Source organism: Lepisosteus platostomus, chromosome 8 (genome assembly GCF_059453375.1).
Source record: "Lepisosteus platostomus isolate fLepPlt1 chromosome 8, fLepPlt1.hap1, whole genome shotgun sequence".
In the NCBI taxonomy this organism is placed as follows: domain Eukaryota; kingdom Metazoa; phylum Chordata; class Actinopteri; order Semionotiformes; family Lepisosteidae; genus Lepisosteus; species Lepisosteus platostomus.
The window spans coordinates 56622661-56635548 of NC_142618.1; the positions used below are offsets into that span (position 1 = coordinate 56622661).

The 12888-nt window shown below is 34.2% G+C and overlaps 1 long non-coding RNA gene across 1 annotated transcript; it reads left to right on the top strand.

Annotated features, from left to right (window-relative positions):
- The first annotated feature begins 1932 nt into the window (after nt 1-1932).
- LOC148657546 (uncharacterized) lies at nt 1933-11867 on the top strand. The gene is made up of 3 exons (XR_015940991.1): nt 1933-2013; nt 6126-6203; nt 7779-11867. It is a non-coding gene; the product is annotated as an uncharacterized LOC148657546 (long non-coding RNA).
- The last annotated feature ends 1021 nt before the right edge of the window (nt 11868-12888 follow it).

A 12888-nucleotide genomic window follows, 5' to 3' on the forward strand; every position in this document is an offset into this window, starting at 1 on the left:
TTTGTAAGGGTCTTTCTTAAATAAATTACAGTAGGTACTTTAAAAAATATTTAAAAGTGGGGGCTTTCCCAAATTCAATTAGAATTGCAAATATTTTACTCATTTTAAACAACCTGTTTTACTTATGACGCATCTACTATTATGTTATGAAAATGAAATAAGGAGTTAAAGTCATGCCATTAAGTATACTGAGTATCCAGCTTGAATTTAAAAAAGGAAATATTTTTCAACGTTAAATTGTTTGAATCAGTAAATATCAATAAAATATTTAATTGTTAGATTTCCAGAAGGCTTTTGATAAAGGTAAGAAAGAATAAAAGCAAGCTTAGCCATGATTCTGCAGAAAAAAATATAAAATTAAATGTTTAGTGATATATCAAATTTGATCTTGTAATCTAATCTACTCTTATTTCATTATAATATGTCATTATAATTTACATTTATATTTCATTTAGATATTTATAATAATTCTTAAATCCTTAAAGGTCATTTAGTTTTTCTAAAACTTTTTTGTCATAATGGTTATTTTCTATTATAAGTTGAAACTTTTCTAATTGTCTGTAATATAATGCTTATTGATTAATTAATTAATTAGTGTTTAATACTGGTTACAGGATTCTGTAAATGTTTTCTTTTTATAATTCACTGCCTCAAGAACATTAATTTGATTTCAAATGCTTTTTATTTTGCTTTTAGTCATTATTTTCTTTAAAAAAAAATTCTTGTTACCTTTTCTGCCCGGTTTTGAGCTGAGTTTGCAACTGTGAACCATACTGTATGTACTTTGCGATTGAGGTTTTATAGGTAATGAGGATTATGGAGGCATATACTTCAGCCTTTAATAAAGAAGAAAATGAATTTTTGCAAAACTATTGCTCAGCCACATATGTTGTTGCATTTGACTTTTCTGAGCCCTATTTTTACTAATCTATACTGTTTCTTAGAATTCTGATAAAGTTCCACGTTAAAGACTAAATAGTAAATTCAGTATTTTAAAGTGCGTATGTACAGTAGATTAAACATGGTCAATGCAAAGAGAGTATTGATAAGAAGGGAATTAAGGGTGAGTAACAAATAACAGGATAGGAAAGATCTAATCTAAATGATTTGAGAAAGACTGGGCAATTAAAATATAATGTTTAAAAACAAGGAAGTGCATGGATGTAGTGAAAACTATAGTGCATTTCAAATGTATGGAGTCAAAACTATTATTTTTGCTTTACAGTTAAAATTTGTAATTGTGATCAAAGATCAAGATGCAGTGGGAGGATGTGTGTTGTTGTTTATAACTTATCTGATGTTTATATTTTATTCTAGAAAACTAAATGCTTAGATTAAAGAGAGTATTGATTACTTTGTCAATTGGCTAGCCTGTTCGAGTCCATTTGGATTGGTTCTGTTTTCACACAGTTCCACAGGGATATTTTCTGATTACCAAAGGATTTATTGCCGCCCCTGCTCAGATTGCTTCAGATGAACAGAAAAAAGAGATAAAACAGATGCATAGAATGTATTTGAAAAGTTGAACTGTAGTTCTGTCTGAGCTTGCTATGGTGCACTTATGCTACACACCAGTGTTAATGAAATAGGAATATGTTTGCTGTTTCTAGCTTTACACATCACTTCAGTCATTATCTGTTACGTAAGGAGTTTGCTTTGTGTAGGGACTTGAATTCCCTTATGTAGCCCCTTAATTTTGAAGATTCTGAAGAACTGTTAATGCAAAACTTAGAATCCTCCTCTCAGTTCTGATTACATTTCCATTGTCCTGGAAAATTGCATGAAAAGCAGTTTTTACAGACAGTTGGAGTACCCAGTGAAATTATTTTTCTATGCATAATATTGTCATCTGTAATGGAGTGTAATCTCTAGAGGGTGGGACTTACCAAAGCACTGATCCGCTGATTCGACAGATGTTAGCATTTGAACTCTGTACAAAACAATACAGTATATGTATTTACACTGCTTGTAAGAAACTGCAGTTTGGGATATAATGGCAGACTAGGGACTGGGGTAAGTTAACTATTTGTCAGATAAACCAGTTTATAAACCATAGTTTGTTACTGAGAACAATGTTGTACTATGAAGTACAGCTTTATGTATAATAAGAATATTGCCTACAATTTACATGAGGTAATTGCATCGGGTAGGTGTTTTATAGTCTATTTTGAGTTTTGAATATATTGAAAAATGAAGATTCCTTAATATTAATTAATCTTATTGTAGTTTCTGTCTGGAGAGATACTCTTAAGGTTAATAATTTAAACAAGGCACATGGTTGTAGTCAGAAGGTCTCTTCATCACTTTTCAGACTATGTTCCCTTTGTTTCAATGCATTTTATTTAGTTCTCATTCTAATTTTAAATGATATACAGTACCAGGAAAACACAAGTTGCTCCGTGTAGTCAGGCCTCAGTGGACACCATCAATTCAATCTTTCGTAATCTGTAAATCTTTAACCAAAAAGCTGACAATTCAGATAACAAAACAGCGGTCACTGAAAACCACATATGGACTATAGGGTGGGGGTTCAGTTGCTTTAAGTCACGTTTACAAATATCAGTTTTAGAAACAAGGGACCTGTGTACAGGTGCATTTTTGTGATGAAGAAGTATACCTATGGCCAACTTTCTCTTCTCTGCTCAATTGTTTGCCTCATTTTTTCTCAAATTGTAATACTACTGACCTACTGTATAATTTCAGTTTCAGGATTCCATTTAAATCTCTTAATGTGGTTGTCATGTTGTTGTCTGCTTGCAACGTTGTGGGTGGTGCTTTTACAACATGGGCTTTTATGTGACCTCAGAACTTTGAATATGAATCCTTGTCCCTTCACCTGTAATCAGTACAAGTACAAAATCCCACTAGATTCCTATTTTATATCTAATTAAACAGCTATGTATAAAGTTTGATATACATTTTGCAAAAACCTTGTGAAAGCTGTAGAGTATAAAGATTAATGATTGATGCGCTGTCTCTGCATTGACAGCAATGTGATAGCAACAGCTGTGGCTGCCTTGACATCTGTGAGTTTGCAGAACTATGAGTGACAGAAGTGTCAGCCTTCTTTGTGATGGATTTGCAGTCCAGTGTTTTCACTGAAAGGTTGCAGTGCACCAAGAAGAAAATTACTTCATGGTTCATGTATGCATATGATGTTTTTTATCTATCCAGTGCTGATATGATGGTGCACGTTGGGAAGGCACATTTACAGTTCTATATAAAATATTTAAACTTTTTCATTATGTCCAATTTTGTTAAATTAAAACATGACATATAACATTTCTAAAACTCATTATGTTATCCAAGACCTGAATGCTCAAACTGAAGATTTCAAAGAGCAATATATGTTACAGTTATAATCAGCAAAGACTGAGGAGAAATAATTGCAAGTATTCAAACATGTGAAATCAGTTTTGCTGGAAGCACCCCTGGTAGCAGGTTTGTGCACCATCTTATTGCAATTTTTCTATTCCTATTCTCAGATTTGCTCAAGCTCTCTTAGGTTGCTTGGAGATCATTTATAAACAGCAGTTTTAATAGTCTTTCCACAAATCCTCAATTAGAATTCAAGTCAAGACTTTGACTGGGCCACTCAAAGACATTCACTTTCACTCCTTAAGCCATTGCAGTGTAACTTTGTCCTTGTGCTTTGGGTCAATGTCCTGTTGAAAAGTGCATTTTTGTCCCAGTTTTAGGCCTGAAGCAGGTTTTCTTGTAAGGCCTGATATTTGCTCCATCTGTTTCCATCAGTCTTGACAAGCATCCCAGTCCTTGGTGATGAGCTGCAGAACTAAAACACAGTGACGCCATGACCATGCTGACAGTATGGCTGATGTTGACTGAGTGATGCATTACATTTGTTTGTGTCTTATGTAACACTTTGCATTTGCACAAATATTCTTACAATTTTGTCTTATCTGCCAAAAAAAACTTGTGTCTGTTGTTCGCAGTATCGCTTAAATGCTTTGACGCAAACTCCATGCAAAATTTGACGTGGGTTTTTCACACAGGCCAGCTTTGTGGTGACAGGATATTTTTGACTCCTGCACATTTTCTCCCTTCTCAGCCACTGAACCTCTTTACAGTACCTCTTTCAAAGTCACAAATAGCCACACAGTTGCATCCTTGACCATTTTCCATGCTCAGCTGGACAGTCAGATCTAGTCAAGTCTATTTGTATAGTCCTGAAAGAGGTATTCACTGTTTTTGTCTTTTTATACCTTTCTCCTGATCTGTGCTTTCCTACAACACTTTCTCTAAGTTGTTTTGAAACCCCTTCACTCTTCATGATTGATTCTATTCCTGAACTATACTATGCACCCCAGAAATTGAACTCAGGTCCCCAGCACTGTGAGGCAGCAATGCCAACCACTGCATCATCATGCCACTCACTCCCATCTCCATGTTGTGGAAAATACTTTTTCTTTGTATATTCTTCATAACTGTTTTTTAAATTGTATTTTGACAACTGTACTTTTGAGATTAAATGTATCTTCATTTATTGAGATACTGCAGTTATATTCAATGTATGGCTAAAAAAAAAGCATGACCATGTTATTTTATATCAGCTATTGCTTTTGCCTGTGAGCCCAAAGATGAAGGCTCAGTGGTAAATGCAAGATTTTGTGGTTTAAAGCAATAGCTTGAAAGAACAGACCATCAAACATGAGAGATAATATAATCTTATATATGGCTTTTTTTTGTTACCTTAATAGTGCTTATAACCACCACAACATGCATTACGGCAATGAAGCTTACTGTGACCTCAAAATACATTAAATAAAATTTCAGCGCTCCTGTCATGATCTGATGAGCTGTCTGGAGACAGCACACTTGTTATGAAATATGTTACTAGTGCTTTTGCAAATATTTTACAAAACTTCATTTATTTCTGTTTTTGCACCACGTCAACCTCCCACTTGGTGACTTCCACCACCTGACTTTCTCAAATGACACGGTGTTCCTGCATATCCTTCCATGCGTATCCAGCCTTTGTTAGACAATGAATTGGCAGGATGCTGGATTCGTAGACAAAGTCCCATTCCATGGTCCAGTGTTCACCAGACCTTGTGCCCTCTCAGGTTTTTCCCCTGTGTCAAAGGTTTCCAGCTGTACAGCTCAAATCTCAAATGAATTTAAGCAAAATCCAATGAGAAATTACTGTCCGATGCCAAAAACCACTAACGTTTACACATAAACACTTAACACCACACAGAGATTATTTAAAAGAATATTGCCTACAATTTACACATTGGCGTTAGAGTGCTTACATGGAATGATTATCTTTTTTAGACTTTATTTGAAAAGAAGATAATTGTGTCAGCATACAGATTGCAAAGGAACAAGCAGAGGTCAATTCCACAGTAAAAAGAATAAAGAAAAAACTAAAACATTTTAGCTGTGAAGCCTCCTTCAAGTGACCTAGTGTGTAGCCTAACCTCAACTTGTTATCCATATAATATTATTACTATTACTATAAGACAATTGTCCCTATAGATCTTGTTATTCATTCAAAAAGGTAGTGCAGAACGAATTTAATCTGAATCTTTGATGAACTTTTAACTGTCTTCTACCAGACCATAAAGAATATTCTTGTGTTTAGCTCGTAAAATAACCATTATTATAATATATATCACGATTACATTCCTTATAAATTACAGTAATTTATAGAATAGTATAAAAAGAATTAGGTAGTAGGAACAACTAAATTCTTTCTCTCATTAGTTTAACATATTAACCTCAAAACAGCAGAATAATTCTGAATCAATCATTCTAAGCTCCAGCTCATTACTATTATTCTTTTTTCTCTTTTTATCAAAGTAACTCAGTTTTTCCCATGGAAAAAATGTCCTGCTTGTTAGTTAATTTTCTTAGTCATCAAAGAACAGTTTGATCACAGCATTTTCAGAGAACTGACATCAAAGATCACCTTATTATTACTACCCATCTTTATTTTTAAAAATATCAGTAATTCCTTTACTTTGCTTGATGCAGCTGGATTTATGTTCTATGCAAATCCATCTTTGTTTTCTGTAGTTGACTTAATAATACTGATAGTGAAATTTGTTTCATTATTTTAAATGTCAGAGCTATTTTTTTTTTATTTTTTTTTCACATTTGAGAATGATTGCCTTGCATGACCACTTTACCTGTGGAACTGGAGAAAGCTGATCAGGCCATGATAGACAAATACAAAACAGGTATTATGTTTAATTTATAAATAATCTCTATAACGATGCTGCAAAACGTTTTCTAACAGCAAATGACTAAAGTGAAGTGAATGAATGTATTCACAAAGGTGTTGTATGTGTTTATTCATATATGCATATTTATTTTTCTGAACACTCAAACATTGTTGGGCTTTGTTTGCTTTCTTCTGCATACAGGCCATACTACAGTATAGTCTAATAATTTCAGGCCTTCTAAAGCTTGATTTTAAAGGAATATATAACCTGAGATAATATTTTCATTCCCAATTTTGCATTCCTAGATTAAAACAATTGAGACCTTAAGGATGTAATTGAATAGTTTTTAACAAGACATTGACTGCAAACCTCAGTGGATAAGGTCTGCTTGGAGAAATATTATGATGCCCTTGCTGAAAGGAAGGAGGTGCTATTATCTTTGTCTTTTCCCGAAACATCTCCTCCCTTGTCATCACTATCTCACTGGTGTCCTGTGTTATTTCTTGTGAAGCACAGGAAGGCTGCTTTCATAAAAAGTTCAGGAACTTGTCTGTTTCCTCCTCTTCGGGTATTTTCTATTTTAACTTGAGAAATTGTCGATAAGATGTTCATGTAAGGTGAATAATGCATAATGAGCTAATAATTGAGTCACATTTCAGACCAGTTTGAAATTTCTTGCCCTTCATCAAATGTTTTGTGAAATACGTAATGATGTTTTTTTTTGTATGTGTTTTGCAGCAGAGGTGCTGACTAATATGGGTTTTGCCTTATTTGGGTATAAAAGTAATAACTAAACTAAAATAAAGAGCTTTACAGATGAGGTGAATGTCTAATAAAATAACAGCAGTAGTTTCAGTAGTAGAGTATAGGTTTGTAACATTTCATAGAAAATGGTTATTTCAAATGCAGTATAAAGCCATACTCTGCCCCATTATAGTATGGAATCTGATCCACAAACATTCCGAATAGAACATGAAAAAATGTTGTTGTTTTTTCATTTAACAGATAAAAAGTCTAAAAGAATATACCATCTCAACAGAATAGTCTGTTGCCTTCCTCACATTTCAAACTGTAAATAAAAAATGAGAAAATGATCATTGAAAACAGCCCTAAGCTAAAGTTATTTCATTGTGCATAAAAGTAATAAAAATATGGACTTGAGCTTAGAAAACAGTTAAAGGATCTTAATTAGGCAGTCACAAAACATCTTGCAGCAAGTGCTAATTATTAACTTAAAAAACAAGACTGAATAAGGGCCATGCCATGTTTATACTGTCTGATTGGCATATTTTTCACACATTATGTTTATAGTGAACATTATTCAAATGTAATCATTTGGAAAAAATGGCAGTGTTAACAGCTTAACTGTATGCTTCACTAATTCATATGTACAGTAGAGGAATATAGTTTCTGTGTGCAAAGAAATGAAGAAACCTAGACAACTTCCTCAGCTCCATACAGTATATATCCAAGGACAATAAGAAAAGGAAAGCCGTTTGGGAGAAAAAGGAAAGGCTTTTGATTTAATTGACCACTTGTCTTTTCAACAACCATAACAACAATAACAATTATTAAATTACTTGTCTCTAGCAGCTCCTCCTGAGGGACTCCCAGGCCAATGGGGAGATATAATTCTGGGTTTGCCCTGAGTTCTCTTCCCAGTGGGTCATGCTCAGTACACCTCCAGCCAGAAGCATCCAGGGGGTATTTTCATCAGATGCCCAAGTCACCTCAACTGGCTCCCGTCGATCATAAGGAGCAGTGACTTGACTCCAGGGTCCTCCCAGACTGCCGAGCTCCTCACCCTGTTGTGGACAGTGAGCCCAGCAACCCTACAGACAAAACCTCATTTCTGTCGCTCATTACCTGCACTCTCATTCTTTCAATCATTTCCCAGAGCTTGTGACCTTAGGTGAGGATAGGGATGTAGATAGATCGGAAAACCAAGAGCTTCGTCTGAAAAGTCAGCTCCTGTTCCACTGCCACAGTCTGGTACAGTGTCCGGACACTGTACAGTGTTACTGCAGCTGCTGCTCCCATCCACAGTCAATCCCACGATCCCCTCTATCCACACTCATGAACAAAAAACCCTGAGTTACTGAAACTAATGATGATGAACCTTTATTAAACCAAATAAATAAGCTGACACCTGATTCTCACTATGATGATGTGGACAAGAGGATTACAACACATTTGTAGAGTATATCCTGATATGAGGTGTCAGTGTTAACAAGCATGAGTTTCAGGAAGGAAAGATTTAATCTTACAACACTTTCAGATATGAAGATGGATAGTTTCAGCTCACTCCTCAGATTGTTCCAGTCACTGACAGCAGCAAATTGAAATAAGTTGTACCCAGAATTGGTAGCTTCTCTTGGGATGTTCGTTTTTATGAAACGTACTATATCTCATATTGTAGCATGATACAGAGACCTGCAATACAAATGAAGGTAGGGAAGAGTTTTATCCATTAAAGATATGTAAATTACATTATTCTTGTCAAACACTTGTCTAGTACAGTATGCAGGGGGTGCTAACCAATTAAAAAATGATGAGCATGGTTGGGGAATCCAATGATAATTCTTATTGCAAATGCTATTTAACAAGTGCAGTTTCAAAAGCCACATAACCCCAATTCAGGACAGAATGTATGGACATTAACAAGGAATGTTCCTAGAGTAACATGCAAAACAAGATTTGTTGTGATAAAAGAAGTCCAGGCTTGACTTATGCTTGTAATTTTTCTATATGAGTTTTGACATTTAAGTTACCATCTAGCCAAATGCCTTATATTTAAAAACCACATCTCATTGCAATCGTGTTTGTTTAAAGTAAGCATTTTGTGGCCATTAAGGGATCAGTATACAGTATACATAAACTTTATTTAACAGAACAAACATTGTTTCATCAGACTTTGGTAGAAGATGTACTACTTCACAGAAAGCCATCTGATTTGTATTCATACTGAGCTACAAATTAGTCATTACAAGCAAAAACTGGTTCCAACTGGGCATAGGATGGTATCATTGGGGTAGAGGAGGATATAATATTTGCCTGATACCTGAGCAATATTATTAAAATACTGCAGACAGAAAGAACAGTAGTGCCCAGGATGTGATCCTTGTGTGAATCCATTAGTAATTGGGAGAGGTTAGGAAACACATTTGTCAGAGATTAACAGACCTTTATTACACAATTTAGTAATTTTGAAACCAGAATTCACTTCATGACTAATGATGCACAATGTTTACAGAAGGATGGAATAATCCATGCTACCAAAAACCTTAGATAAATCTATAAAGAAAGCTGTAACCATGTTATACTGTATCATTGAGATGTAACATGCTACAGTATGTCACAGTCTTTACTGTAGAGGTGATTGTTAGATGTCCACCAAATCCAAGAATGAGACTTTATCATATTTCTCCAATATACTCACATGCAAACCATTCATCTCTTGACACATTGTCTTAGCACCTGACAAAAAAGGTTACCATCCATTGGAGGAGTAGCATACTGTATCTCTCTTTGGCTTTACTGCAAGCCTGCATGTACTCAGCCAAAGGAGATGTTATCTGCAGTCAAAGCTGAGACATCCCTGGCTGACTAATCCCAGCCCTATCATGGTGTAGCTCCTGTCAGCCAGTGGCATGATCCAAGCTCAAACATGTGACTCCTAGGGCTAAGAGTTTGAATGTTAAATAGGTTCCCTTGTTGCTTGGGTTGCTTGAGAGCCTATGAAACTTGGAGCCTTTTTTTTCTTTCTAGGAGACAATTGGAAAAAGCCTTTTAATGTTAACATTGGTTGTACTGTATATATATATATTTTATTAAAGTTGGTTTAATGACATTAGGGCTCTTGGAACAATGGTACCTGCTAACAATGTTGTGGTCTATTCTTATTTGGAATTCAGCAGTAACAGACAAACCCCAATTTATATTTGAAAGCAGAATATTTATTGATAAAATGTCAGTGATGACTTGCCTGACTGAGGGATAAGTAGAAATTACCATGTAACCCCCATACTGTACATACGATATTACTGCAGAAAACAAAAGCTTAAGAATTCAAAATACCATATTAACAAACAAAAAAAGTTGGTCCATGAGCAGTACCAGGGAAAGTTTATTTTAAAAAGTAATACATTACAGTTGGAATGTACTGCTCTAAGGGCATTGCTTTATAAGACCAACAACAAGTTAAAGCAAAATAACTTTGAAAAGTAAAAAATTATGAGTGGTACAGTATATGTATGTACTGTATAGTTACTCTTTCTTAAAATGAATACATCATCTCTTAAAAGCAATTGCCCAAGCACAGTCACTGCACATACATTACACGTTAGTATTAAGCAAAGTAAAAACAATCCTTACTCCAGCCACTCCAGCAAACCCACCTTTAATAAATTAGTACCAAAATTGCTTGGAATCTTTTATGAAGGATTAGGAGACAGATGTTAACTAACATTCTTTCCTTTTTCACTTTAGCAGTGCTTGTGACCCTGCTTGTCTGTGGGTGGTACTAATCGGGAGATGGAAAGCTGTGAAGTCTTAGTGCAGTTACTGTATGCCACACATATACATGCATATTTGCTGGATAATTATAATGATGCTTAGCACAAAGTAAATGTAACACAAGACTGCCATTGCCAGGCCTCCACTGGAAATGAACACCATTGAACATGTATGGAACTACCTCACACAGAATCTGAGCTGTAATGAGCTACAATCTTCCAAATCTGGACTGTGGATCTTATCCATAAAATGAATTATTTTGATGCATCCTTGCATAAGGTATCAGTATCAGCAAAAAGAAAAAAACTGTCAGTGCACAGTCCCATAGTAAACAAGCATTCCTTCTAAAACTGTATCTATTCATTAGTCTCTAGCCTCTGTAGTTATCGTTATTCTGGGAATGTTAAGATGAAAGAAAATCCTCATTCACTGGTTCATTATGCTGTATATTTTTATTAACAGGGAATTCAGAAGGTCACTCAAGTGGAATTAATTTTTTGCATACTGAAAATTCAATTTGAATAAATTGACCTTTCTCTAATAGTGGTCACAAATGATCATTCAACAAATTGAACTATTTAACATTAGTGTCTGCAATGACTACCGTATGCCAGCTCTTTCCAGCCAAAACTGCTTAACTGTATAATATGACTTTCAGACATAAAATCTATGTTTTTATGCAACCGTGTAAAATAGTGTAAATTTCACACTAAATAGAACATGTAAAATAGTAATAGTGTAAAAAAAACATCCATGTCGTATAATATAAAATACATTATTTTTGACTTAGGAAACGTTCATGCACACCTGAGAAATATCAGTACAACATCAAATCTTATTTATGAGATTTGTTTTTTTATATAAAGCTTCAGCAGCTGATAATGTTTTTTATTGCCTTTTATGTCGATCAGTTGTAATCCATACTGATTAACATTGTGTAATAAATTCTCCTTTAGATCTGAATAGTTAAGTACACTTTCATAATCACTAGACAAAAAAGGGTGTCTTTTCAACAGAATTGAAATTGAAGTAGCAAATAAGAAACATACAAACTGATCTATTGAAAGTCCAGGAAAATTAATAATACATATTCTTTAAATAAATAAACATCATGAATAAATAATAAACATTTTTTTTAAAAGCCGCATAATACTCACATTTCCGCAAAAAGAAGAATGTTTCATTGTAAGTTATCTCAAAAAGTCTGCCACCTTGTTTTCAATAATATGCAGTAGGGCTTTTCAGAAAAAAACTAAACCCAATGGAAGAGCGAATGTCAGATGATACAAACAGTTTGAAAAGTATACACTGACCTTTGATTCAACTTATATCATCTGTAGCACTGTGCAAAAGTATTTTTTTTATTTTGATTTAAGTACTGTATATTTGAAAAAATATACACAGTATGTATAAATATAAAGATTATATTAACAATCACATAAGAAAATATAAACGGTATTTAACTTACTTTATACAAACTAGTAAATGATAACTCCTTCATATAGTGTTTTTTATTCAAAACAATATCCTACAATACTTTAAATGTAGGAGGGAGTCCACCTCATCTACCACTGTAGATGATTTGTAAACACTGTAGACACATTTGTAATACAGTATATGTGACCAATTTGGTCAGAATGTTGCATACATTCATAGACTACAGTATTCTGCACAAAAATATTTTTCCTTTTCATGAGAGAACAGTACCTACAGCTAATTATAGCCTTGCAGTTCTGTGATTACCATTCGAAAACCCTGCTCAAAGGTGGTCTTTGATCTTATTAATTAATTAATTAATTAATTAATTAATTAATTAATTGTTTCATTGTGTTCAAGTCAAATCACTTCTCATTGTTCCAAATAGTTCTTTTCAATCGTCTCAATAGTTCATTCGGTTGCTAGCAGCTGAATGATCCAATGATCTCACATGGTTGTACTTGAAAGATTCACTTGAATTGACTTTGATATCATGGTTGGGTAGCTTGCTCCAGACTCCCACAATCTTTCACTAAAGAGATGCCTCCTGATCTCATATTTAAATACACCTCACCTTACTTTCCATTTGTACCTAAGGGTTTAAATATGTTGAAACCCATAGCTTTAACTCAGTGTCAATTGTAAATTGTAAATTCTTGAATTAGGTTCTGACAGTCCACACTGTCCAAGACTATACAGATTCAGTTCT